Raw genomic sequence first — 27,277 nt, 5'->3', positions numbered from 1 at the left:
CCCATTATTGGCTTTGTCCAGGTATTTGTGCTAAGGTTGAGAGTTATCTATGGTGAGAACTGTATTCATTGAATGTTTGGGAGCTGTATTCCCTCCCCATTACTGGCTTTGTCCACATGTTTTTTGCTAAGAGGTTGAGAGCTATAGTGAGAATGAATTTGCTCTGGATGTGTCCAAGCAAGGCAAGGAGCAGTTGTGCAGTGTAAATGTGCAAGGTATCCCCCCATGCAGTGCAAATGTGCAGGGTATCCCCCCATCCAAGGTAGACACAAGTATTACAGTGGCTTTTCATCTGTTCTTGATTTTGCAGAATGGTCTGGTTTCTGTCATTTTTGTACTGTTGATTTATGCTGATTACCCAAAGTGCCTGTTGCTTTGTGTTTTAAGTAGCAATGCTTTAATGAACATCAGGTAAGCTTGTCTGAGATCATAACATGCAAGTAAGCTTTAGGCATACTGTTAAAGAATTGCCAACATTGAAGCCTTTCTGTTGCCATGCAGAGAATACTTAACTAGATAATGTATAAGCGTTGGGTATTGAAATGCATATGACAGTATTTGTAATAAAGGACAGGATTACATTATTTTAAGAAGCTCATTACACTTGTTGGAGACTTCCAGTGATCTCTGAGGGCTTTACCCGTAAACTAAACAGAATGCCATTCATGTGTGGTCCATAACCTGTACAGTAATCCTTTTAGCAATGTATCTTGAGCTTGTTTGCTTTTCATTTTTTACTTTGATCATGTTTTCCCCATGAAACAAGTAGATGTCAGGCAGCAGGTATTTTTTTGGATAAACATTTTTACAAGTGGGGGCATCACAGAGATTGCTACTTTCAGCATGTTACTTGGTACTTTAATAAAGCTGAATATAAATGTTACTTGGTACTTTAATAAAGCTGAATATAAACTATAATGCAGAGCAAGGAGAAGCGGTTTGAGTTGAGTGCTGCATGTTTTTCTTATACTTGATTTTGACTGGCATTCCAGTAATCTATTTAAAAAGCAGTTTATTTTTTCATGCCTCACCACCTTTTTGTTTCCATCTAGATATTAAGTAAGCTGTCAAGCAGCCGATGCATTGAAATATTTTTATTCTTTTACACTTCATTTGTCTTGACTGGACTCTCATAATGAGGGTTTGGCACCCAGGGCAGCATATTTAAAGTTTAGTTTTTGTGGTTTTGAGCATAGCTCCGCCTCTTTCTAGTTGTCCGCACCCCTTCCCATTGACCCCACCCATTCGGCTATCTCCTGCAGCCCCCCTTTGATTTGAAGTCACCAGCCGCCACTGACCATAATAACTCTAACCTGATACCTGATGCCTTTAATAACTATTTTACAGAAGCCATTCTAACCCTAGCTAAAACTTTACCACCCATCACCACTCCACCATTAAATACCAATAATACTCTAACTCCAACCTTTCATATTCAACCTGTACCCACATCCCTCATTAGCAACCTCCTTCAAAAACTTAAACCATGGTCCCCTTCTGCTGACTGTCTTCCAGCAGAATTCCTGCAAATTGCTGCTAAAGAAATTGCCTATCCCATCTCCATCCTTATAAATAGAACAATTCTAGAAAGCAAAATCCCTTCCATATGGAAAGTATCTCAAATCATCCCTCTACACAAAGGTGGATCATCTACCAAGCTCTCCAACTTTTGACCTATTGCCTTACTCTCTCCAATAGCTAAAATAATGGAAAAGTGTATACACAAACAACTACTTGCCCACCTTCTCCATAACAATTTACTTGCTGACTGCCAGCATGGTTTTAGGCCATTACATAGCACAACAACTGCCCTGCTGTCCTTTTCTGACTCCATAAACAAAAATTGTAACAATAATACTTTCTCCTCTGCTCTGTTTATTGACCTCTCAATGGCCTTCAATATGGTGAACCATAACATGCTTATTGACATACTAAAAGCCCAATCACTCGACACACAAGCACTACATTGATTTTAATCCTATCTTAAAAACAGACAGCAAGCAGTACTTTGGGACAATAATCTTTCTACTTCCCTCCCTGTAAACATTGGAGTACCACAAGGCTCTGTATTAGGACCCCTTCTCTTTTCTTTGTTTATTAATGATCTACATACCAAAATTCCTCAAGCCACCTGCATACAATATGCAAATGACTCAACTTTAATTTGTTCAGCCAAGGCACTAACCTCTCTCCAGTCCCTCACTCAAACAGTATTTAACAGTGTTGAAAATTGGTTTATGCAACACTGTCTCCTTTTAAACCCCAAAAAAACAAAATTATTGCTTTCCTCCTACTCATAAGTCACCTCATCCACACTTCACAGTAACCTCTAACAATGGAACTAACATATCCCCTGACACTACAACCTGTCTACTGGGAGCAACAATTGATAACAACCTTAGCTATGATGACCATATTAATGCTACAATAAAGTCTGTCAACAAAAAACTAGGCACCCTTTAAAGAATCAAACCCTTCCTTACCCCTTCAGCCAGAATCACTATTGCCCAGACTCACCTGATCTCTACCCTTTTCTATGCTACTGCAATATATAACAACCTAGAAAAAACCTCACCAAACTTTCTAATAGTTATAATAACATAGCCAGATTTGCCACTGGCACCCCTTTCAGAACTCACCACTTTCACAGCCTCAAACAACTGGGGTGGTTAGAACTGCAGAACCTACTACTTTTTCAACAACTTGTTATCACCAAAAACATCCTTTATCACCCTAATAATACCCCGATCCTTACTAATCTGATTACCCCCTACAAAAATCTTGCAACTTTACGCTCAGCTAACAAAATTCTAGTCTCCGCTATTAAATCTACAACAAACCTTTTTCGCCAACACAGTAGGAAAAAGCTGGAACCAGCTTCCTAGTGAACTTTTATCTCTTGCTTCCACTCATCTCTTTAAAAAGCATCTTAAAGAATATCTTAAAACTCACTGGCTTTGCCCCTGCTCTAACCCAGACTAAGATACCCTGACTGTTATCTCTTTTCCTTTTTTGCTCTCCTTGCACTTCTATACTCCACTCTTCTATGTCACATACCTGTAAAAAAAAAAAAAAAAAAATATATATATATATATATATATATATCTGAGAAATTTTTACAATTCAATTTTTTTTTCATTTTTTGATTACTCTCTCTCAAATTATTACTCTCAGTATTTGATCTTAGTGTTAGCATACTAAGGACTCTATATAACTTATGTCAACTTCAATGTAACAATGTCCTGTAATTTATTTTGACTGTTACTGTATATTGTAATCTTTGTCACTGCTAATGCTTGGAGCTTTTCTCCCCAGGCCTCTACGGAAAATGCACATATATCCAGTTAGATTAGCCCGGTCAACAAATGTAAAATAAATAAAAATAAATAAATAAAATATATTTCAGCAATAGCTTGCTGTATATCTACTGTTTCCTAGTGGTACTTCATGCAGTCTAGTGTGTCCAAGGTCCTGGGTTCGAGACTGACAGTGGTGTTTTATTTTGCTGCTGAGCAGAACAAGGCCCCTCATATGCAGGGTGACTAAGGCACTTTTAAGCAGTTGTAAGCGTGTTTGCGTGGGTTTGCACGACGCTTATAAATACTTAGCCAAACGCACACATGCACACACTTGCGCAAACCTGCTAACTACTGCTTAAAAGTGCTTACTCATGCTAACCACTGCGTTAATTTCTTTGAAAGAAAAGAAAATGGGGTGATAGGAAAGTGGTGAAAAAGGGGTACAAAGAGGGTAAGACAGTAGGGAAAACAGCTCGGGATGTGCAGGACAGGTGTAGGGAAGGTTCATAGCTGTCAATTTCTTTAACAGCAACAGCTGTGCATATACTAGTAATTTGGAGGGAAATTTGAAACCTTCCACCCCTGAGAGAGGGGTGGGGACAACGAAGTATGTTGTACTGCCAATTAAATTACAGTTTCTGTGTCCAGCAGACATTCGTGCAAAATGGGCAGCTATGTATGGGGCATAATTTTTCTGTGGGAGCAGATTGCCCATTTTTTTTTTACAGGTGAGAGTGGAATGTGGGGTAGGGGAAGTAGGTATATTTGGGGAGGTAGGTTGAGGAGGTAAAAAGACAAGACAAACAAGATGCATACAGGGGCGGAATATGACACATGAGGTGGGTGAACATCATTGATGGGGAAGGATTTTTGGAAATCGCAAGCTCATGAGCCCACAGATGGCAACAGTGAAACTGACATCCCCACCCATGGGCAGTCACCACTGCACCTTCAAAGGCCAAAGGGTGGCTGTGCTGGGGGCTGCATTGGAGGGGCAGGCTCACCCATGAGTCATGCCACTCTCGCCTCGAGCTGGCATAGAGGATCAGCAACTGAATGCTGGATCTCCCTATGTACCACAGCCCGGACCATTCTGAGGGTGATAGGTGGCCCTCCTCCGGCCATGCTTGCATGGGGGGACGAGTCCCATCCCCTGCAGTGCTTCCACCCAAAGGTGGCACAGAGCCAATGGAGGAGGAGGTCCCGTGCTGGGCATCGGACCTGCTGGTGCCAGGTGCCATCGCCAGCTGAGGTGGGACAGGTTGGTCCACTGGGACTGGCCTTCCCATACGTTCTATGTTTAGGAGGATTTAATGACATTATGGGTTGGTAACAGCCAACAGCATTTCAAATTAGTTGTAACAGCATGCAGTAATATTCCCATTAACCCAACACACCAGAGTTCCAACAGTTGAACAGCAAGCATAACACATGCATATATAGAACAACAGTGGACATTCCAACAGCATGCAGGATTGATTGGTGGCAACAGGCCACCAGGATTGTGGTGTTTGAACAGGGCACATGCATCAAAGTAAATGTAGATATTTATAAAACAATAGGACATATGTCCCAACAAATGTTTTGAGATTACACATACCCACTGAGGTGTGGAATTCCATTGTTTATGCACATACAGTAGGGTGTAAAAAGATACCTCCATTAACATCTTATATGTACTTATAGTTTACACTACATTCCTATTGACTGCAGGTGTATATCCCCTACATGCATTATTACACTAGGCAACGTGCATTAAGTTGTGTAATGGGTTTGGCTAGTTCTTTATATACCTGACCTGTATCTGACATACTAACTGTCCAGGATGCAGATGTTACTGCTATGTATTTATATATTTTATTTATATTTATATATCTACATATCTGGATGTGTTCACGTGACATTATCAGTTATATTTCTACAGCCCCCTACATTTCTAGCAGCACACTCACATTTCTGGAGAAAACATTAACAAGCTACTCATCTGCTAGATTTACCTATGCATGCCAGCCATTAACCAACAGTTGAGGACTGTATATATGCTTCACAGCTACTGGCACTCCCTTCATCAACTTTATATCGGCCTGCCCAACTGTGGGTTGACAGCGTTTAATACAACAGTACTCTTTATATAATGCAAGAGTACAACAACATTTCGAAGTAAGTGACATGGATACACTCCAGGAATTATACCTTTATTAATTACATTACACACTTTTCTAGAGGCTCTCTCATTTATTTGATATTACAGTGCATGCAGAAGACTTATTCAAGACATATTATACCTTTATTAATGGGTTACAATTTTTTTTTTCAGGCTCTCTCACTTATTTTATATAACAGTACATGCAGAGAAATTATTCAGGGCATTTTATGCCTTTATTATTGGGCTATAACACTTTTTTCAGGCTCTCTCACTTATTTTATATATCAATACATGCAGAATAATTACTAACCTGCCGGGTGGTGCAGCCTTAGCATCCTATCTGCATAGGCTTGCTGATTCACAGCACGGACACCTGCAGCTGTGAAGTAAATGAAGGGATATTGAGACATACCTGTCCATTATATAGACTACAATAGCTATTCTTACATACTCCATTCCATGGCTACCTACTCAGTAGTGGGGCATTGTCATTTCCACGGGCCTCCTGTATCCATTGGTTCAGTTGGTCCTGCTTCCATCTCTTCAGGTCTGCATGGTGGTGTCTGACCTGCTCACCAGTCTGAGGGATGCCTGTGGCACTGGTGAGATCATGTGCTAGACGGTTCCAAGCTTCCGCTTTGTACTCCATGCCTTGGAACTGGCCCTGCATGAGTCTTGCATCATGATGATGGACAAGGAGCCAAACCATCAGTTTTGACTCCTCAATGCCCCACCGTTGCACTTGAAAATGAGAGCCCTCTTCAGCACCGGCCATTCTGACTGCAGATGGGAGCTACAACCAGTTATGGCAATTATTCCTGCCTATGGGGCTTAAATATGGCTCATTTCCCGCACTTATTTGAGATTGGCCGGTTTTGAAAATTCTCAGCTGAGTGCACACCTGCTTAGCACTGAGTATACTTTCATTAATATGTATATGCATGTTGACAATGCATGAACAGCAAAAGCTGTCATGGCTTAGTGGTTCTGTACTTTGATTATGATGCTCAGTATCCCAGGTTTGAAGCCTTTCATTGCTTTTTATTTTACTACTGGCCTGACCGGCTAGGAGGTGTGCTATGTTTAGCCAACTTTGCTCTACTTTGCCCAACATTGCTCTACGTTGCCCGAAGTTGCGCTAGTTGGTGTGGTGCACAGCTATGCGCAAAGCCATTGCGCTAGTTAAAGCAGTGCCAAGCTATGGGCAATTATTCTTAAATGTGCTCAATACTGGTAAACGTTGCTTAGCAGTGCTTCACATTGCTTATGATAGGTTACTTATGCATTCATTAGTATGCATGACTGTTTCACCTTCTTATATATATTTAAAATATCGTTCACTACTACATAGGCCATTTCAATGCATTTTAATAAAATGTAAAAGGTAAATGTCAGGAATTATTTTTAGGCACAGATTTCCTACTGAAGATGGAAAGGGGAGTGGTGGGACTCGAACCGGGAATGCCTCCTCTTTGTGCAAAGGCTGTACCACTACACTATTGCTAGTTGGCTTAATTTGCATATAAGTAGGTTATTATCCTCTTTGATGTCTAAATTGCTTACTGTAGCTAAGCAATGGGCACACCCATGCACACACACACAAATACGGGCAGCTATATCGGGAATAATAAAAAAAATTGTTTTACATTTTATTTCATTTGTACAGGGGGTTTGAATGTGGGGGAGTGTAGTGTTGGGGGTATACCCATTTGAGCGGACTCGCTCATATCTGCTAACATTTGCAGATTTCGGCACTTGCAGGAGCGTGGATATTTGGACTGCTCGGCAATCTGACATGCCCCCTGCATTCCTCCATGGTCCGTGTTAGCCTTGGAGTTGAGCCAGCGCGCCGTCATGAATATGCATGGCGCACTGACGTCATACTCTTAGGCGGCCATTTCCGAGTAAGACTTAGTTAGTCTTACACGGAGGATTACTGAACCCCCCCCCCATAGTCTTATCAGAAGTATTCATCTTGGCAAGTAAATTGATTCTTAACAATATTTTTGAACATATACTGAGGGTGCATGCTGCTCCTATGCAGATATGAATTTATTTTTGTTGTTTTCTTGTAAAGTTTAGTACCTAGTGCTCCTGTTACATCCTTCAGAACAGTAATATCTAAAAAAATTAATAAAATTTGTATTTACATTGCTCTTACGTCTTAAAAAGGAAATTATGCTAGTTAAATATTCAGTGACATCATTAAAATTATTAATGTCACCTTCTCAACTGAGATAAAGGTCATCAATAAACCGACAATAGAATAAAACCTCATCTAAAAACATATTATTGCCTGATAAAATGTGTCGATGCTCCCATATATGCATTACTATGCTAGCATAGCTATTAACTATTAGCTGTAGGCTTGACTATTTCTACTCCTCACTTTTGATGATAAATAAAAATCAAGAAACATAAAAACACTATTAGTTAAAACAGTTAAAAGGAGTTTACAAAGAAAATTTATATGAGATTGTGTATATTCTGTACACTCTAAGAAATATTCTTTCACATAAGAAATGCCCACAACATTTGGTATATTTGTGAACAGAGAGTTAACATCAAGAGTTGCAAAAATACAGTTAGTTAAATTCTTGTCTCTTGACCATTCATACAATTGCTTTAAAAAATCTGCACTATCTTCCAGAATTGTGCCAGTATATTCAAAACCTATCTTAAGTTGGGTATCAAGGTATTTTGACAGCGGTTCAGTTACCCAACCTTTCACTGAAACAATGGGTCTAAGGGGAAAGGTAGCCATAGATTTATGAACTTTTGGTATGCCGGGTCTATATCACGAAGTCGAATGATAAAGAAGCGAACGCTCTTATATTAAAAACAAAAAGTCAAAAGCACTGAATGCCGAACACACGGAACAGTGATTTTTTTCCCTGGGAAAAAAATCATTGGGCCGTTTTCGAGACTTTGCCTTTCCTCCACTGTGGTGCGATCTCAGAGTTGGTATATTTAAGGGGTGGGGGTGAAGCCCCCCACTTTATTTTGTGTTTGGATTTTTTTTTTTTGCGGAGAAGCAAGTTTTTTACCTGGAAAAATCACTGTTCTGTGCATTTGACATTTATTGTTTTCATTTTTTAGTGTTCGATATAAGAGCGTTCGATCCTTTTATCATTCTATGTTGTGATATAGACCCGGTATAGCATATATGAATGGTATAATGGGATCACCAGCTTTAAAGTAATTTTATAATTCTTCTGTGAGATAATTTAATGTGAACATTTCGTACATAACTTCAGACACATTTCAAATAATGTTATTAGTCTCTGAATTAGATGTTATTTCATAGTCTGAGTTATTTAGAAGGTGTAACATGACTTGTTTATAGTATAAAAAATCTCCAACCACTATACCACCTTTATGTGCGTCCTTTATAACAATATTATGGTTATTTATTAAGAAAATCAATGCAGTTTTCTAGGAAAACACTACTAAAATCATAGCTGTATATCTTACTTGTAAAGAAGATATCACACCCTGACAAGATTTATAATAATGTTCTCCAAAAACAATGAAATCACTGTACTTTACCTCAATCAAACAGCAGTATTTTAAGTTAGTGAACCCAAGCAGTCTTCCCTACAATGATACGAGTTCCCTAGGTTTTGTTGTGCTTATATAGTATGTAAAATAACCTCTCTAGACACACTGAATATGGAAATGAGGTATCAGCTCATTATCATTCTTGAATCATTCAATCTGTTCAAAGGGTTTGGCAGTTAAACATGGTGTGAGGACCTTCATGAAGCTGTGCAACATGCCCTAGAGCTGCCCTAGCAATACAATAGCAATAATTTAGAACTGTAGCTAGCTAAAGCCTTGAAAGTGTGACTCAGTCACTGTACTGCATGACTAATTAAGTGTTTAACACTCCTACTAATCTGATGCACACTTACAGAGGATATGCCAGGAAGAACAGGCTTACAGCAGTTTGCAATTACACTGAGTGACCTAGAAGGTAACCTTTATACAATCTTTATAAAAATATGCTTAACAGGTATGTGTATCTCTGAGTAAAAAGTGTCTGTAAGTCATACTAAGAACATAACATGTAAACATACAATCAGAAAAGTAAAAAATGAATGCAAATTACAAAACAAGCATGCTATAAATGCCACAAAACTAACTAATGGTCACAAACAAAAGGGTAGAACACAACCTTGTATTGCATACATTGTTAGTACTGTAACATGCTTCAATAGTGTAACTTGTACTAATATCCCATTCAGCCAGACTTCTACAATGAAAGAACTAAGGAAACATGTGAGAACATGGGGATGTTGCTCCTCAAATGTAACATTTTAGAATTGCAAAGCTGAGTCTATGTGTTAACTTTCTCTACCTCATAATGTCTATGTTGATTCAACAAAAACTGTTAATCGTGTCAATGTTTCATGGTAAAGCCATGGTTACACAGTTCAGTTCTAGAGAGGGTGATGTCTGTGTGAAATAAGGGATCCTTAATGTTCGCACTTTAATGATATAAGATCAAAGATTTGAAAAGTCATTGCACAAAGACATTTTAACATTTTTTTGCTTCATCCTTCATTATTGGCATTGCCCATTAGTGACTGTCAACAGTCAGCAGCAGTGAACAACAGTTCATGTCACAAGGCAAAAACTCAAAAATTTAATTTGAAATGCTAACAGTAGGGCAAACGAGACTGATGATGTACTACTTCCATCAGCACTCTGGGCAATACTAAATGCCACAGATACCTGTTATGTAACTCCCTCTGTGACTTCACATTTTAATGCAGTAAGATGGGAGAAACAGCACCAATAATGCATGGTTTAATTCCATATTTTGATATTCTGAAGATAGTATTCAAATTATAGAAATTTTGTTTCCTGAAACCCGAACTATTGATAATAATAGCACATTTTATATGCATGATGTAACAAATACGACATGGACTAAAGTGTGAGGAACTAAAATTAGCAATGTAATGAATTATGAAATATGAATACTTTATCAAAACCATTGCAAGTATGTTGTGAAAGTAAGACAGTTCCTAAAATAAGTCTAAGTTTTATTTGTATATGCAGTGTGCAAAATGACCTTTTGTCTGTCCCTGTGTGACCCCTTCCTCAGTAAGTGTCATTACATGAGGGCATGATGATGTGTAACAGAAATGCAGTTTATCATGTAGCAAACACTGATAAAAGAGTGATGTTTCAGGGAAATACCATAGGTGCTGGGTTCAATGCAATATATTTTAGAAGGTCAATATCTGAAAAAAAAATCAAAACATTGTTTAATTTTTTTTCTTTCTTTGAATTTTTTAATTTTCTGCCTTTGTGCAACCCTTGGGATTGCACAGGGTTGACTGTCAGTAGTCACTAGCAGTGAGTGACAGAAAACATCTGAAGGCAAAAACATAAAATGTAATTTGGAGTGGCATCAGTAGCGCCAATGAGACTGGCATGAGTGTGCTTCTGTCAGCACTCTAGACAGTACTGAATGTATGAAATACAGCATGGATGTAACTTTTTCCTGTGGCTCAAAGAGTTAATCCACTAAGTTATGAGTAACAGTAGCAGTAATGCTAGGTTCAAATCCAGATAGTAGGTGGTTTTATTGAAGGGGTCATAATAACTATTGCCGCAGACTTTTTATTAGCAATTGAATGTGAAGTACACATGACAAATTTTGAAATGAAATTTGCAACACAGCTAAGTGTAATGAATGCTACATAAGTTAACTATACTATGTGTGAAGTAAGTTAACCTTAACACTGATCATAGTTAATGTAAAGTACACCAGTATTTGTTGGAATAAAGCATGATTCGACACATGCATCATTATTAGGTGTTTAGGTCAATATGTCATGTAAAGTAAGTATGGCCCCTTCCAGAAAATGTTTTACTGAGATCATTCAAATCAACACAAAGGAAATTGTTTTACAGCTGTAAATAATTGTTTGTAAATTTAAGTCCAGTAATATAACTCAAAGTCAAACACATACAGACTTCTTATAATTAGATTTCCACTTAGGCTGAAATTTGTACATATCATCTCACAAGCTAAAACTTGGAACATGCGGGAGGTTGTCGTTGTGGAGTGCCAGAATGTGTCGTTTCAGCCTTCCTTTTGATGTGAGTTCAATTTACATTTACTATCAGTAACAGTTTGTAAAAAGTATGTCCCAACAATCCATTATGTCACAGTTTATATAAATGTATCTATTAACAACACTTATTATTACCAACATAATTAAAAATGTAATTTCTTAGCTGCCTGTCTGGCATAAGAATATATGTATGATTAATATCCAACATACAAGAGAGCATGGTCAGAGGTGCCAATATATTATTTCAAATGTAAATCAGACATCAACAGTAAAAAGCACCTGATTAATTCATGGTGGAACGTGTAAATGCACTGAGCAATGCACATGCTTGAGTCTCACTATCAAATTTCACTCCTGCTGTGTACTTTGAAGCAATCATGCCAAATCTCTGTACCAGGCCATTTGTATGATTCTTATCATGCAAAAGCAGTTGGCAAGATTGTCTGTTAATAATGCTGAGGCTGGTATGCAAGATCTCATTTGGGTGTCAATCCCCTGCCATGGCCTAGATATCCTTCAGAAGATGTGGCAGGTAATGGTGAGGGCAGTACTCTATGTAGAGTCCAAAGGTGGTATGAAGTGGAGTCCAGGATCTTTGTTGCACTCTTCATAAACTGAAGCTGTAGGCTTCTGCAGCAGGACTATAATGGGCTTCAGTACAAGGTTAAGGCTTGGAATAAATCAGCTAATGCTGTCACCAGTGCAGCTGGGATTCCAGCACTGGTGAACAATGTTGTCTGAGTATAGTGACATGAAGGAGTGCAAACAGGTCTTCCTGAGCCAATGGGGAGCCAGGTTTCGGCTGTAAACCCAATCGCCAGTTGTGTGGCACTTGGTCCCCCCGCCAGCAGCAAATACAATTCAATGGTTTGAAAAGACATGCACTTTTTAATTATGGTTCTTTCTTTTATATTTTATGTTCTGTACAACTGCTGACGAGATAACCCAGAACAGGGAGGTGCATCAGGACTGATTGGCTTTTACCTCAGCACATTAGAGACTTGGGGTAGAGTATGAAACCAGGGGTATGAATCTTTGAGACAAAATCATAATACATAAAAATAGTTAATTTGCAAATTCCAAGACATCGAGATACATGAGCTAGACATACACACAGCTGAGTAGGTATACCTTACCTATATATATCAAATATGTATGCATGGTCCAGTAGCTCTCGAGCATTACATTAAACAATGTGTAAATTAAATTAGTTGGAGTGTGAGTTCAGTTCCAAGCAGCAGCAATTCACTTTTATTACAGAATAATCTCTAAACCTATATTCTGAAATTATTAACTAGCATGACATTTTTGATTATTGTAAATGGATTTCTTACATTCAGATGCATATATTATATATCTCATAGTCACCAACTGTTTTGCGTAATGTCTATAATAACACTGATTGAGTGATATGTTTTATAAACTTATATGACTTCTTATTCATATCTGGATGTGCCAAAATGTTTCTATATGTATGCATAAATTGGTATATTTGAAACATTAAAATGATGTGGATTTGATTGCATGTTATATGTTTTTCTCTCCCCATACTACATCTCCTTTTCATTTTATTTTTTTTTTCTTTTCTGGAAATATTCCTTCTGCAACCTGATGACCATCTGCAGAGTGAGCTAGAAAATCTTTGAGAGATTGTGCTGCCAAACCTGCTGGTGGTGATACCACCATCCAGCAGCACAAATACCCACAGATCTTTGTCCCAGCCTGTCCAGTATTTTCTCCTCAACTCACCACTACTTGCTCCCAACTGCATCAGTTAGCTCCTGTCTAAAGGGATTTGTACGTGTGGTACCTATCAGGAGTAGTACTAGTAGAGGGTGGTGATTTCGGTATCATTAGGACCTAACAGGGCTGGTGGAGGAGTCATTACAGAGAGGGGGCCTCTGTGCCTGAATTGGAAAATCTGAAAAAAATCCTGTCTCAAGTTATTAGGTTGATACTCTGTCCTGCACTGACCCAGTATCAGGACCAGAGATAGTGATGAGGATTCTGAGGGTGAGAGTGGATTTTCTGCTTTGTATAATGTTTGGCAGGTGCACTCCAATGTCCTACTACCTATCTGATCATGGCATCCCGACCTTTGTGCCCATCATCATCCTGTCTGTCTGGTATGTCACAAGTATGTTTGCACCTACTTCTTGAACCTACCTACATGCCTAAACTGCTTATTCCTTACTACCTTCCCAACAATTTACTCTTTAAAAAAAAAAACAAAACAAAATGGCCCACTTGATACAAAAGGAGTGCTTGCATTGCCTGTATACTTCACCCATTTGTCTGCACGACACACTTGATTTGGTTTGGCCATCTAAAACTATACAGTTTGTCACTCACCCTGATAAATTGACTATCAAATTCATCTAATTACTGACATAAATATATATATTTATTTTGTGAAGAATTAATATAGCTATGATTCTCCCCACCACCATCCTGCTCATTCCTCATCCTCCCCTTTGTCATACCCATTATTATTGACCCCTATTTTCACCACTGTCCTATCAACCCATTTTAACATGTTTAATCTAGTATAAAAGGCAGAATCCACACAACACATATGGCTAGAGTAAAAAAGGTTGCTACTTCTAAAAATCCTATTCCCTCTGAGAAGGATTCTCGTGCTTTAGACAGGTGGGGAAAAAAGGTATATACTTCTGCTACCCTGTCTGTAAGGGCTTTAAATTGCCAGTTTCATATGTTTAAATATCAGCAATTTCTTTTGTCTGTTTTAAAGCAAAAGCTTGCTTCCCTTCCTGCTTGTGCAGAGGATAAGGAACTTCAGGATGTTTTGCATGCTACTGAACAGGTTAACAAGCATAGCTTACATTGTGGTTTTGATGCTTTGGATGCTTCTTGCAGGGCTGCTGCCTCTGGTACAGTGATTAGGAGACATGCCTGGCTTCGTGAACAAAGTTTACCTGAACAGGTTAAGGCTAAGTTATTAGATGCCCCTGTTCAACAAGATGTTCTTTTTGGTTCTAAGGCTGAGGAAGTTATTAAAAAGATGGAAGAAAAGGCAAAGTCCATGCAGACTGTAAAAGATTTCTTGCAAGTTCAGCCTCATAGATTTTCCAGGAATTGGCCCTCTAAAAATTGGTCCTTTCCCACGTCTGACAGGCCTCAAAGGGGAAGATATAGACGCCTCCAGAGGTCGTGGTCAAGGCCAGACCTCTTACAGATCTAGACAATGGACTGCTTCTTCACCTAGAAGGGGAGAAGACAGATCCCAATCTCAAAGAAAGCAAACTCAATGACTCTCTCGGTTGGGCTTCAGGACCCCTTCACCTGGACGCCCCTCTCGGAGGAAAACTGTCTCTTTTTTACAGAAATTGGACTCATATTACCCAGGACAGATGGGTATTGGACGTGATTTTAAAAGGTTACAAGTTCCACTTTCACACTTTGCCAAGGACTCACGGTTGGCCAGATCTGCCAAAACTTCAATGGTCAGAGGCCTTAACTCAAGTGGATGCTCTTCTGGCCATGAGAGCCATAGAGCCTGTTCCACTCTCGAAATGGGAAAAGGGTTTTATTCAAGGCTGTTTCTGGTTCCCAGAAAGCAAAACTCATGGAGACCTATTCTGACCTTTCTGTGTTAAACACCTTTTGGAAATTCCAAAGTTCAAGATGCTTACTCTGCAACAGCTAATTCCAATGCTCTCTCAGGACGCCTGGATGGTGACATTGGACTTAAAGGAAGCCTATTTGCATATCCCTATCAGACAAGAACGCAGGAAATTCCTCAGGTTCAAGGCAGGTTCGAGGCACTTTCAATTCTCTGTTCTGCCCTTTGGTTTATCTACTGGCCCCAGAGTCTTCACCAAATGCCTGGCACCAGTAGTGGCTTACTGCAGACTTCAGGGGATCCAGATTTACCCCTATTTGGACGACTGCCTTATTCAGGCAGACAGCAAAGATCTTCTGCTTCAACATCTGGACTTTGTTCAACGCCTTCTCCTACTACTGGGATTCTCAGTGAACATAAAAAGTCACATTTGATCCCTTCTCAACAAATGGTATTCTTGGGAGCCCTCTTAAATACAACCTTACAAAGGGCCTACCTCACTCCAGAAAACAAACTCAGCTGGCTTCTACTTTCAACACCTTGGCAACTCTATCACAGCTCACTGCAAGGAAATTCCTGCAGGCTCTGGGCTACATGGCTTCCTGCATTCTGTTGATTCCAAACGCAAGGCTTCACATGAGAAAGCTTCAATGGTATCTGAAAAGTGTATGGTCACAGCATTACCACGATCTGGATATTCTGATTCCTCTGATCCCCTGCCTCCAGAAGGAGTTCCTCTGGTGGTCCAGGGCATGCACTTTAAACGAAGGAAAACCTTTTTGTCTCCCTCAACCTACTCAAATCCTAACCACGGATGCCTCGGATTATGCTTGGGGAGCACACTTTCTAGACAATTGCCAGCAGGGAACCTGGACAAAGGACCATCTTCACTGGCACATCAATCTGAAGGAAATGTTGGCAGTTCAAAATGCCCTTTTAGCCTTCAAAACCTTTTACAACCAGGGCCTCTGCTAATTCGCACAGACAACACCACGGTCATGTGGTACATCAACAAGCAGGGGGGTTCTCATTCATACCCTCTTTGCAGACTAGCTATGGGTTTATGGGACACAGCTCTAAAGTTGAATCTGCATCTCCAGGCTCAATTCATTCCAGGGAAACAAAATCTCTTAGCAGACAGCCTGAGCAGAAACATTTCAGATCCTCACGAATGGATGCTAGACACCAACTTGTTCAACAGGATTACTGCAGTTTGGGGATGTCCCCAGATAGATCTGTTTGCATCCCATCTCAATCATCAGCTGCCTCGCTTTTGCACCAGGTCCTTCCACAAAACAGCATGGAGAGTGGATGCCCTGTCCTTCAGCTGGAGAAGCCTTTCAGCATATGCCTTCCCTCCTCTTCCTCTTCTGCCTCGGGTACTACTGAAGATAAAACAGGACAAGCCCAAGTTCCTCATCTTGATTGCTCCAAATTGGCCTCGACAGTTTTGGTATCCAACCTTAAAGCTCCTGTTCTCGGGGCCTCCTTGGATTCTCCCACTGAACCCTTCACTTCTGTCCCAGCATCAGGGTCAGTTACTACATTCCAATCTCAAGACCCTTTGCCTGGCAGCTTGGCTCTTCAAAGGAATTTGATTTCCTCTAGTCTTCTCAAACAAGTTTTGGATGTTCTCTTGGAAGCTAGATGGCCTAGCACTAGAAAATCCTATGCCTCTAAATGGAAGAGGTTTTCTATTTGGATGCAGGACCGAGGCTCTGATCCTCAGGTTCCTGATCTCTCCTCTATTTTGCTTTACCTTTCGGAACTTTTATCTAAAGGACTTTCCTTTTCTTCCATTAAGATTCATGCTTCTGCTATCTCTGCGCATTTCAGTTCTGATCCTCCTGTTTTTTCACATCCTTTGGTGAAGCAGTTCTTGAGAGGGGCTAAAAATGTGCAGCCTCCAAGGACCCCTCCTGTCCCTGCCTGGGATCTTAATTATGTTTTAGAAAAACTTACCTTGCCTCCTTTTGAGCCTGCTGCATCTTCAGATATTAAGTTTCTATCCTGGAAGACTGTTCTTTTGTTAGCATTGACCTCTGCCAGAAGGGTCTCAGAGTTGCAAGCTCTCATGGCTGTGGAACCATACCTTATTTTCCATCAGGACAGAGTATCCTTGAGGACCAATCCTACTTTCATGCCTAAGGTGATTTCGAAGTGGCTTTAAATCAGACAATTCACCTTCCTACTTTCTTTCCAAATCCTCAAAATAAAGGGAAAGGATTTTGCATTCATTGGATGTGCACAGACAGTTACGATTTTACTTGGACAAGACTAAAGATTTCAGAAAGTCTAACCAATTGTTTGTTTCCTTTGCCTCCAGTTCTCTTGGAAAACCTATTTCTAAACAAACTATTTCCAAATGGATTGCTTATGGAATCAAATTTTGTTACACTCATCATGGGAAACAGTTTCCAGGGACCATTAGAAGTCATTCTACTAGAGCAGTTGCTACTTCTACAGCTTTCCTCAGAGGAGTCCCTACCAAGGATATCTTGAAGCTGCCACTTGGAGTTCTGTGCATACTTTTCCAAGCACTACAATCTCCCCTTGTTTTCTAAGTCTAGGGCAGGCTTTGCCTCTGCTGTCTTGCAGGGTATTCTTGCCTCCCTTCTTCTATCTAAAGCCTCCTCCCCCTCTACACTGCTTTGGGATTCCACCCTACAGTTATGACTGCAACAGTGAAACACAAAGAACATAGTACAGTTGTGTACACCTACCATAAATGTAGATGTTCGAGTGTCTTCACTGTTGCAGTCGGGCTCTCCCTCCTATCCCCTCTTTTTCTCTTATTTGTGGTGTATTTGTGTTTCCTTGTTGGATTCATTTTTGATTTGTTGGGGACTTCTGACATCTAGGGCAAGAAAGGCTGGAGAAGATGGCGTCGGCTGAGGGCTATGTACCAAGGCGTACTGACGTCAGGATACTAGCTTATACAGCCGACGCCGGACCCAGACTTTGGGATTCTGTCCGACCTCGGGCTGCCTGCCGGCAGGAGCACCTACAGTTATGACTGCAACAGTGAAGACACTCGAACATCTACATTTATGGTAGGTGTACACAACTGTACTTTCTCCTGAGGCATTAACATTAATAAATGCAAAATATCCATTCAGCTTTCCTTTTAGTCATGAGTTCAATTCACATTTACTATCAGTAACAGTTTGTATGTCCCAACAATCCATTATGTCACAGTTTATATAAATGTATCTAGTAACAACACTTATTATTACCAACATAATTAAAAATGTCATTTCTTAGTTGTCTGTCTGGCATATAGAATATGTATGATTAACATCCAACATACAAGAAAGCATGGTCAGAGGTGCCAATATATTATTTCAAATGTAAATCAGATGCCAACAGTAAAAAGCACTTGATTAATTCATGGTGGAATGTGTAAATGCACTGAGCAATACACATGCTTGAGTCTCACTACCAAATTTCACTCCTGCAGTGCACTTTGAAGCAATCATGCCAAATCTCTGTACCAGGCCATTTGTATGTTTCTTATCATGCAAAAGCAGTTGGCAAGATTGTCTGTTAATGTGCACAGGCTGGTACATGCAAGATCTCATTTGGGTGTCAATCCCCTGCCATATTTCCAGATATCCTTCAGAAGATGTGGCAGGTAATGTTGAGGGCAGTACTCTATGTAGAGTCCAAAGGTGGTATGAAGAGGAGTCCAGGATCTTTGTTGCACTCTTCATAAATTGAAGCTGTAGGCTTCTGCATGACTATAATGGGCCTCAGTACAAGGTTAAGGCTTGGAATAAATCAGCCAATGCTGTCACCAGTGCAGTTGGGTTCCAGCACTGGTGAACAATGTTGTCACAATTATACTGACATGAAGAGGTGCAAGCAGGTCTTCCTGAGCCAATAGGAGCTAGAATGTTCAACTGTAAACAATCCTTAGTTGTGTAAGCATAATCCCCCATAAGCAGCAAATACAATTCAATTGTTTGACAAGACATGCACTTTTTAATTATGGTTCTTTCTTTTATATTTTATGTTCTGTACAACTGCTGACAAGATAACCCAGAACAGGGAGGTGCATCAGGACTGATTGGCACACCTCAGCACCTTAGAGAGACTTGGGGTAAGTATGGCTCAAGTATGAATGCAAGCAAAATCATAATACATAAAAAATAGTTAATTTTACCAAATTCCAAGACATCAGTCTATATAAGCTAGAGATACACACAGCTGAGTAGGTATACCTTACCTATATATATATCAAACATGTATGCTTGATCCAATAGCTCTTGAGTATTACATTAAACAATGTGTAAATTAAATTAGTTGGGTGTAGGTTCAATTCCAAGCAGCAGCAATTAACTTTTATTACAGAATAATTGCTAAACCTATATTCTGAAATTATTAACTAGCATGACACTTTTGATTATTGTAAATGGATTTCTTACATTCAGATGCATATATTATATATCCCATAGTCACCAACTGTTTGCGTAATGTCTATAATAACACTGAGATTGGTGATATGTTTTATGAAACACTTATGACTTCTTATTCATATCTGGATGTGCCAAATGTTTCTATATGTATGCATAAATTTAATTATATTTTGGAACATTAAAATGATGTAGCTTTGATCGCATGTTATGTTTTTCTCTCCCCATACTACATCTCCTTTTCATTTTATTTTTATTTTCTTTTCTGGAAATATTCCTTCTGCAACACAAATGACCATCTGCAGAGTGAGCTAGACAAATCACTGAAGATTGTACTGCCAAACCACCACTGGTGGCTGTGGTGATACCACCATCAGCAGCACAAATACCCCACAGATCTTTGTCCCAACCTGTCAGTATTTTCTTCTCAACTCCTGCACTACTTGCTCCAACTGCATCAGTTAGCTCTGTCCTAGGGGTTGGTACTGCGGTACCTACCAGGAGTAGTACTAGTAGAGGTGGTGATTTCATTATCCATTTGGACCTAACAGGGCAGGTGGAGGCCATTACAGAGAGGGGCCTCTGTGCCTGAATTGGAAAAACTGAAAAAATCCTGTCTCAAGTTACTAGGTTGATATTCTGTCCTGCACTGACCCAGGTATCTGGGACAGGAGATAGTGATGAGAGTTCTGAGGGTGAGAACTAGATTTTCACTGTACTCATGTTGCTCGCAGGTGCACTCCAATGTCCACTACCTATTCCCAGTCATGGCATCCCAGATCTTTTGTGCCCATCATCATCCCTGTCTGTCTGGTATGTCTAGTATGTTTGTACCTGCTACCTAACCTACCCTACATACCTAAACTTCGTATTCCTTACCACCTTCCCCAACAATTTACTCTTTCAAAAAAAAAAAAACGAAATGGCCACATGTCCCACAAAAAAGAAATTATGCCCCTTCACCCATTTGTCTGCACGACACACTTGATTTGGTTTGGCCATCTAACACTATGCAGTTTTTGTCACTCACCCCTGATAAATTAACTATCCAAATTCATCAATTATAGTTATAAATATATATTTATTTTGTGAAGAAGTGTATAGCTATGGGATTCTCCCACCACCATCCTGCTCATTCCTCTATCCTCCCCCTTTGTCTTACTGTCTTATTGACCCCTATTTTCACCAGTGTCCTATCAACCCATTTTAAAATGTTTAATCTAGTCAAAAAATAGAATCACACACAACACATATGGCTAGAGATGGCCCATAAAACAACCTTTCAATTTTTGTTCCAAGTATTTGCTCGACACTTGGCATTGCATACCAGTACTGAGTAATGGTAAATGACATTTCATATCCTGTGGCAAAACCTCAAAATTTTAATTTCAGCTGCACTAATACAGTTATCATTGTGCAAATGTACTTTGCCCACTGCACTAGAGAAATAAAGACTGACAACAGTATGATAATAATACAGGTACTTTTATATCTGAATAGTACGCAGGATATAATGTACACCTTAATGGATTTTTCAAATCTTATTACTGTTATAAAGCATGATGTCTACAGTCTCCCTTGCTTCAATCATATGTCACTCTCCTTTCAAATGTGTAATTTTTACTATGTCGAGTATGATTTTGGATGGTTACATTTCTCTGTCTTTTGTGTTTCTAATACCATGATGGAAATGTACCCCATTACTAAGTCAAAGTGTGATTAAAATTCATGAAATTAATATTGTTTCAATATTTGATGTTAGCCAAATGAACTCTTCACAACAATGTGCCCACAACTGACTCCTTCTGCAGTTTATATGGAGTTACATGTACTGGTAGCATATCTAAATAAGATTGTAAATTCTTTTTATGAGATCCATTGCTCCTACTACTATTGGAACTGTATGGGTATCCTTCCCCACATTGCTCTCATTTCTGCCCACAAATCCTGGTATTTTATGACTTTATGTCCCTCTGAACGTAAGACATTATAATCACTGGATATAGCAATTTCAATGATCAATGCTACTTTTGTCTTCTTTTCATCAGCTATATCTGGTTTTCTCACATCAATTTTTTGAACTGTTGGTAATGGGTAATTCCATGTGAAACAAACTTCTTCATTCTCCATAACATTTTGTGGCTCCAGTGCTTCTCAGCTACTTCAGTATTGTAATGTTTGCACAATTCCCAATGCTACAGTCTTGCCACATTATCATGCCTTTCAGTACATAGGCCCTCTATCATTAGTATATCACACCCAACAACAAGATGTGTGACTGTTTCCAGTTCTATTTTACAGAACATGCATTTGTCTGTTTCTCCCTCATGTTTAAAGTTGTTTGTAAACCAACGTGTATGTAGCCCACTATACTTGGCTGCTAATATTAACCTTTCATCTTTTGGTTTAAATTCACCTCTCCTTATCCATTCCTGTGTCCGATGTAACTGCAACTATATTTATGCCTTTTCTACACTTCTTGCCTTCTCATTTGATCCTTCTCCTTACATTCTTTCTTTTCTTTTTGGCACATTCAGTTGCTGTCTGATTTTTATTGACTTTTGGTTTGGTCTTCATTCCCACTTGACACAAATATGCTTCGAGTTTATATCAGTCCGCCAAAATGGCTGAATATCGAATACCAGATGTTCGAACTGTAAAGTTTGAACACTGGTAATCGTGAAGACACGGCCCACCAAATTCTTTCCCAGGGAAAGAATTCAGTGGGCCGTTTCTGTGGCTTCACAAGTATCAGGACTGTGGTGTGAAGTTACGGGTCGGGTTCAGGTAACTGTGAGATTGTGTGGATGTTAGGGTTAGGGCACAGGTTAGGTGAGTTAGGGTTAGGGCGCGGGTCAGGTGAGTGTGCGATAGTGACAGACCTTAGGGTTAGGGTTTGGGTTAAGGTAAGTTGATAGGTAGTAGTGTATGTACAGTTTAGTGTAAGGTTAGATGTAGGATTTGGAGTGTATGTGTGTGGATTGATATTGTTTTGGTGTGTTTGTGTTGCATGTGTGTTTCTTGGAAAAGTGATTTTTTTTCCCTGGGAAAAAAAATTGATGTTTTAAGACTTCGATGTATTTGCAGTATATGGTTTGAAATTCGAACATATGGTGTTCGAACTTCAGATGTTTTGATGAACTGATATAGACCCATATGCTTCTGCAAAACTAAACAGGGAAGTCATCTTAGATTTGTTCTCCTCATGTCTCAAAACTTTCATTATGTTTGGATCTGATGCAGTCAGCAAATATTTATGCAGTCCTACGATTGCAGATCTATGCATGTAATCACTTTTTTCAGAGGCCCGTACCTCCTTCAGAATGAGGGAGATGTAATCTTGGTATGCAGTGATTTTTTATATATCATTTGATAAGCAAGAAGCATTTTTCTTGTTTTCCTGTCCAACTGAACCAATACCTTTGGGGGACCAGTTAATCATCCCAAAACTGTAAACTGGAACAGGAAAAGCAAATTGGTTTATAGCTGGGACTTTGTTCCTAAGATGTCAGGGATGTTTCAGTATTAATTTTAGTCTTCTAAAATATTCTTTACTAAGTTTTATTCACATTTGTTCATGTTTTATTGTCGATCCTTCATCAGTTCCCAAATATGTATTCACTCCCTCCTGCTCAGTTTCCTTTATATCACATTGCTGTCTCAGACTGATATTTTCTTGATGCTGCATCTTTCCTGCTTTAAAGGTTGCTTTTGCACATTTATCAAGATCAAATGACATTCTTATATCATCTGAGAAAGTTTTGATCACTTTCAATTGTGCTTTCAACTCCTCATCGGATGAGCTATACAGTCGTAAATTGTCGACAAAAAGAAGATGAGAAGTCTTTACACTTGGTTGTTGTCTGGGAGCCAAATTGTAACCATGACTGGATCTGTTAAGTAGACAGCTTAATTGATTAAGGACAAAACAAAAGAGCAGCAGTGACAAACAGTCACCCTGGAATATTCATTTTGAATTTTTATCCCCGGAGTAATAATTTGCCATGTATCATGGCTTAGCTGCAAAGTGATTTATCACTTTTTCATGGTCATTGTAATCTAATTGATCAATGGAGGGTGTTTCTTAAACATATGTAAGCACTCCTTTATCCATGAATGTAGGATGCTGTCAAATGCTTTTTTTGCAATCTATTCATCATACTTAGATGTCTTCCCCATTTACAATTTATCATTGTTACTTTATTTAACAACAAATGATCCTTTGTTCCATATAACTTTCTTTTGTTACTCATCTGTCCTATTGCTACGATTGACTTTTCTTCTAAATGACTATAAACTCTGTCAGCATCAATTCCAGTTTATAATATATACATTGTCAGAAGGCAAGCTATCGGTCTGTAGTTTTTAGGATAGATTGCAGGTTCACTCTTAAGGAGGAGTATCATTTTTTATGCTGTTAACCAGGTTAGTGCCTGTTCTGGGTGTGCATATAAGTGTTTCTGACTCAGAGCTAAATCTTGTTGTAACATGTTTAATACTTTTAGCCAGATGTTAGGCACTGCATCTAGACCTGCAATTTTCCAGTTAGGAGCTTTTCTTAATTTTTTTTTCAATTTCTCTGGTTGTTACATCATCCCATTTCATATCCTGTACACTTGAACTTCTTACTTTTTCTTTTACTACTTCTGTCCATTCAGCATCTGTGTTATGTTCCACGTGGTCTTTTGTTCTTCGTTTTTTTGTTGCTGTTTCTATTCCTTTTGCTTTGTTTCCCAATCCTCTGTAAAATAGTTTGGGATTATCAATGTATTGCTTATTTTGTACTTTTCCTTTATATGTATCTGCATATCTTTTAAGTGTTTCTTCCTGTGCTTATATATTTGTTTATTATTTGCAATAATGTATGGTACATCCTGGCCTGTTCTAATATTGTGCATTGCTTTTGTCACAACTATCTTTCTAAGCAGTTTTGTTGATCCATTCCCTCTTCTATACTCTTCTAACAATGATACTTCTTGTCTGAACTACTTTATAGGTTCCTCTATTCGATACTGCCATGATGGCCTTTTATTTCTTCCCTCCCTTTCCTTTATTAAACTGTGGTTTTGTGGTAAGACTTTATCTGTTATTAATTTAGCTGCATAGTAATATATCTTATTTACTTCTGTTATGTCACATGAATTTCTGGTAATAGTCTTGATTACTGTATTCATTTGGTTTATCAGACATCTAACATTTTGGGTCTTATTGACTTTATGCAATCTAGCTCTTTCATTGATCTTAATGTCTATCTATCTCTGCTAAATCAAGCAAACATTCCCTTATATTTTTTTTTTCTAAACTGAGGCACATTTTTGTATTCCCCGTTTCCTGCGAACATTCTACAGAGAGTTCTAGAACATCTTCTTGTGACATATTCTCTTCAACTGCATCCTGCATCATCCATTGCTCTTTCATATGGGAACTCATTGGCCCATCATTCCATGACATTAACTGCATCAGTTTTGCCACTGTTTACTGTTCCTTCCCTTGCTGTGCAACTTCAACTGAACTGTTTTATTGGTTTTCTACTAAGAATCTGAAGTATCTTCTTGTGGCAAGTGATCAGATGCTTTCTGTTCCATCTTTTCTCCTTAATTTGGAGACTCACTGTTCCATCATGCTATGACATTACCAGTTTTGGATTTTCTAAACTAAATCTTTCACTTCAAAGGAAACCCATAACTTCCGTTTCTGTTTCCTTAACTTCTCCATTACTAATCCTCTTTCCTACTTTCCTCCTTTGTTTTCTTATTTTTTTGTAATGCAAAATTTGTCATATCTGGATGTCTTTGCCTGTATTTCTCTTCAAATGTCTTTGGTGCTGTTTTTGTTGTATTGATTAGTTTTGCTTTCTCCTTTGCATAAAAATTGCACCATATTAAATCTCTTTCTTCCCCATTTCCATATTTCTTCTTCGGATGTCTCCCACTCCACCTGTTTCTCTTTACTTTGGGGACTTGTTGTGCCATCATGCTCTGACATAACCTGTGTTAGACTTTCTACACTAAATCCTTTCTCTTCACATGTATTCCATAACTTCAGTTTCTATTTGTTTAACATCTGCTTTACTGATCTCCTGTTCTACATTTCCCCTGGTGATCTTATTATTTTGCATTGTAAAATGTTCATGTCTAGGTGGCTCTGCCTGAATTTCTCTTCAAATATATTTGAAGCTGTTTTTTTGTATTGGATAGTTCAATTTTCTGCTTTTCAAAATATTACACTATATAAGATATAATAGTTCTCTTTTTTCCTATCTCTGTTTCTTTTTCATACCTTTCAAAAATCTCTAAGTTTTGTTCTTTATATTTTTTCTTCCCAGTCACTTTTTTCCAAGCAGTCCAAGGTTTCTTTGTCTATACAATGTTTTATATGAATCTGTTGTATTAATGAACACACATTTGCATTTGAAGCTTTTGACAGTTTTGCCTGTGCAACAGCCCACTCTATCATCTTTATGACACTGTTTTTGGCTTGCCAGTTTTTGTGACTTTTGTGGATTACTTCCTTTTACAATGGAGGGGGCATCCTCAACCTGAGCCTGGCCTAACCAAATTGTAAGAATGTTTCTGTACCTTGAAGATTCTAAACTGTCTTTTTTCCAGTCCTGGCTCTAGTATACCTACCAGGTTTGGGCACTTTTTTATCCTGAGACTTAAGAATCCAGCTGTCTTTTTTTATTTTTAACCTACTTCTGTCCATGATATATGCTACATAAAAGGCAGTCTATATATCAATGTTGTCTTGGTGAGATTCTGTGGTAAAGGGGTCCACCTCATGAAGGTACTCTACAAGACTTGACAATAAATTCAATTCCAGCAATACCACCTTATTTTGCTTGCTTATTTTATCATCTCTCCATCCAGACTCCACTTTCCTGAGATTTCCTGTGTGGTGTGCTTAGATAACACTCAGACTGTAGAGTGCTTTCTATACTATCAAGGGTTCAAATCCACAAGTAAGCCAAACTTTATTGATGTTTTCATATTAATATTATATGTGGAAGTGTGGGCTACATATGTTATTACCCCGCCATCACCCTGCTTTTGTCTTCATCATTGTTTGCCATTCTACCCCTGCTTGCTCCTTATTTCTGAACACTTCATTGCATGCAGCATGACAGAATTATCATGATGACAAACCTCAGATTAACACACCACAAAGATGTCCAGAAATGGCCCATAAACAAAAAACATATTTTTTTCTTCTCTCTCCCCCCATCTGTGTCATCAGTCTTTGTCTTTGACATATGTACAATGACTGGGATGAAGCAGAAATTGTAACTGATGGCAAGTGATAGTTCATGTCTTATGGAAAAAACTGGTGAGATTTTACCATTGGCTACATTAATCTGCTGTCCCTCAGGTTAATGTGCTTAGCTTTACTGTGCTATGGAAAGAAAGACTGATAGTACTGTGAGGTGACAGTTATGATATGCTGAACTGCCTGCAGAGTTAAATGTACGTCATATTGGATGTTTCAACTATAACTACTGTTATGAAGTATGCTGCATACAACCTACCTTCCTTCATAGTATTTCCATAGTCCCTTCAAATATATGTGTTTCTGCACCTGAAATGTACCTTGCTTTGTTGTGCGAATTATTTAACATTTGTTAAGTGGGAAAGTCCGACTTAGAACAAAACCAATTTTCAGTGGAGGCCTGGGGAGAAACGCTCCAGATGCATGTTTTTCTAATGTGTGAGGAAACCAGAGCAAACCCACACAAAAGCAGGGAG

This window comes from Protopterus annectens, chromosome 3.part0 (assembly GCF_019279795.1).
Source record: "Protopterus annectens isolate FY-2018-M chromosome 3.part0, PAN1.0, whole genome shotgun sequence".
Lineage (NCBI taxonomy): Eukaryota > Metazoa > Chordata > Ceratodontiformes > Protopteridae > Protopterus > Protopterus annectens.
The sequence above is the reverse complement of the archived record's forward strand: the minus strand, read 5'-3'. Positions refer to the sequence as shown.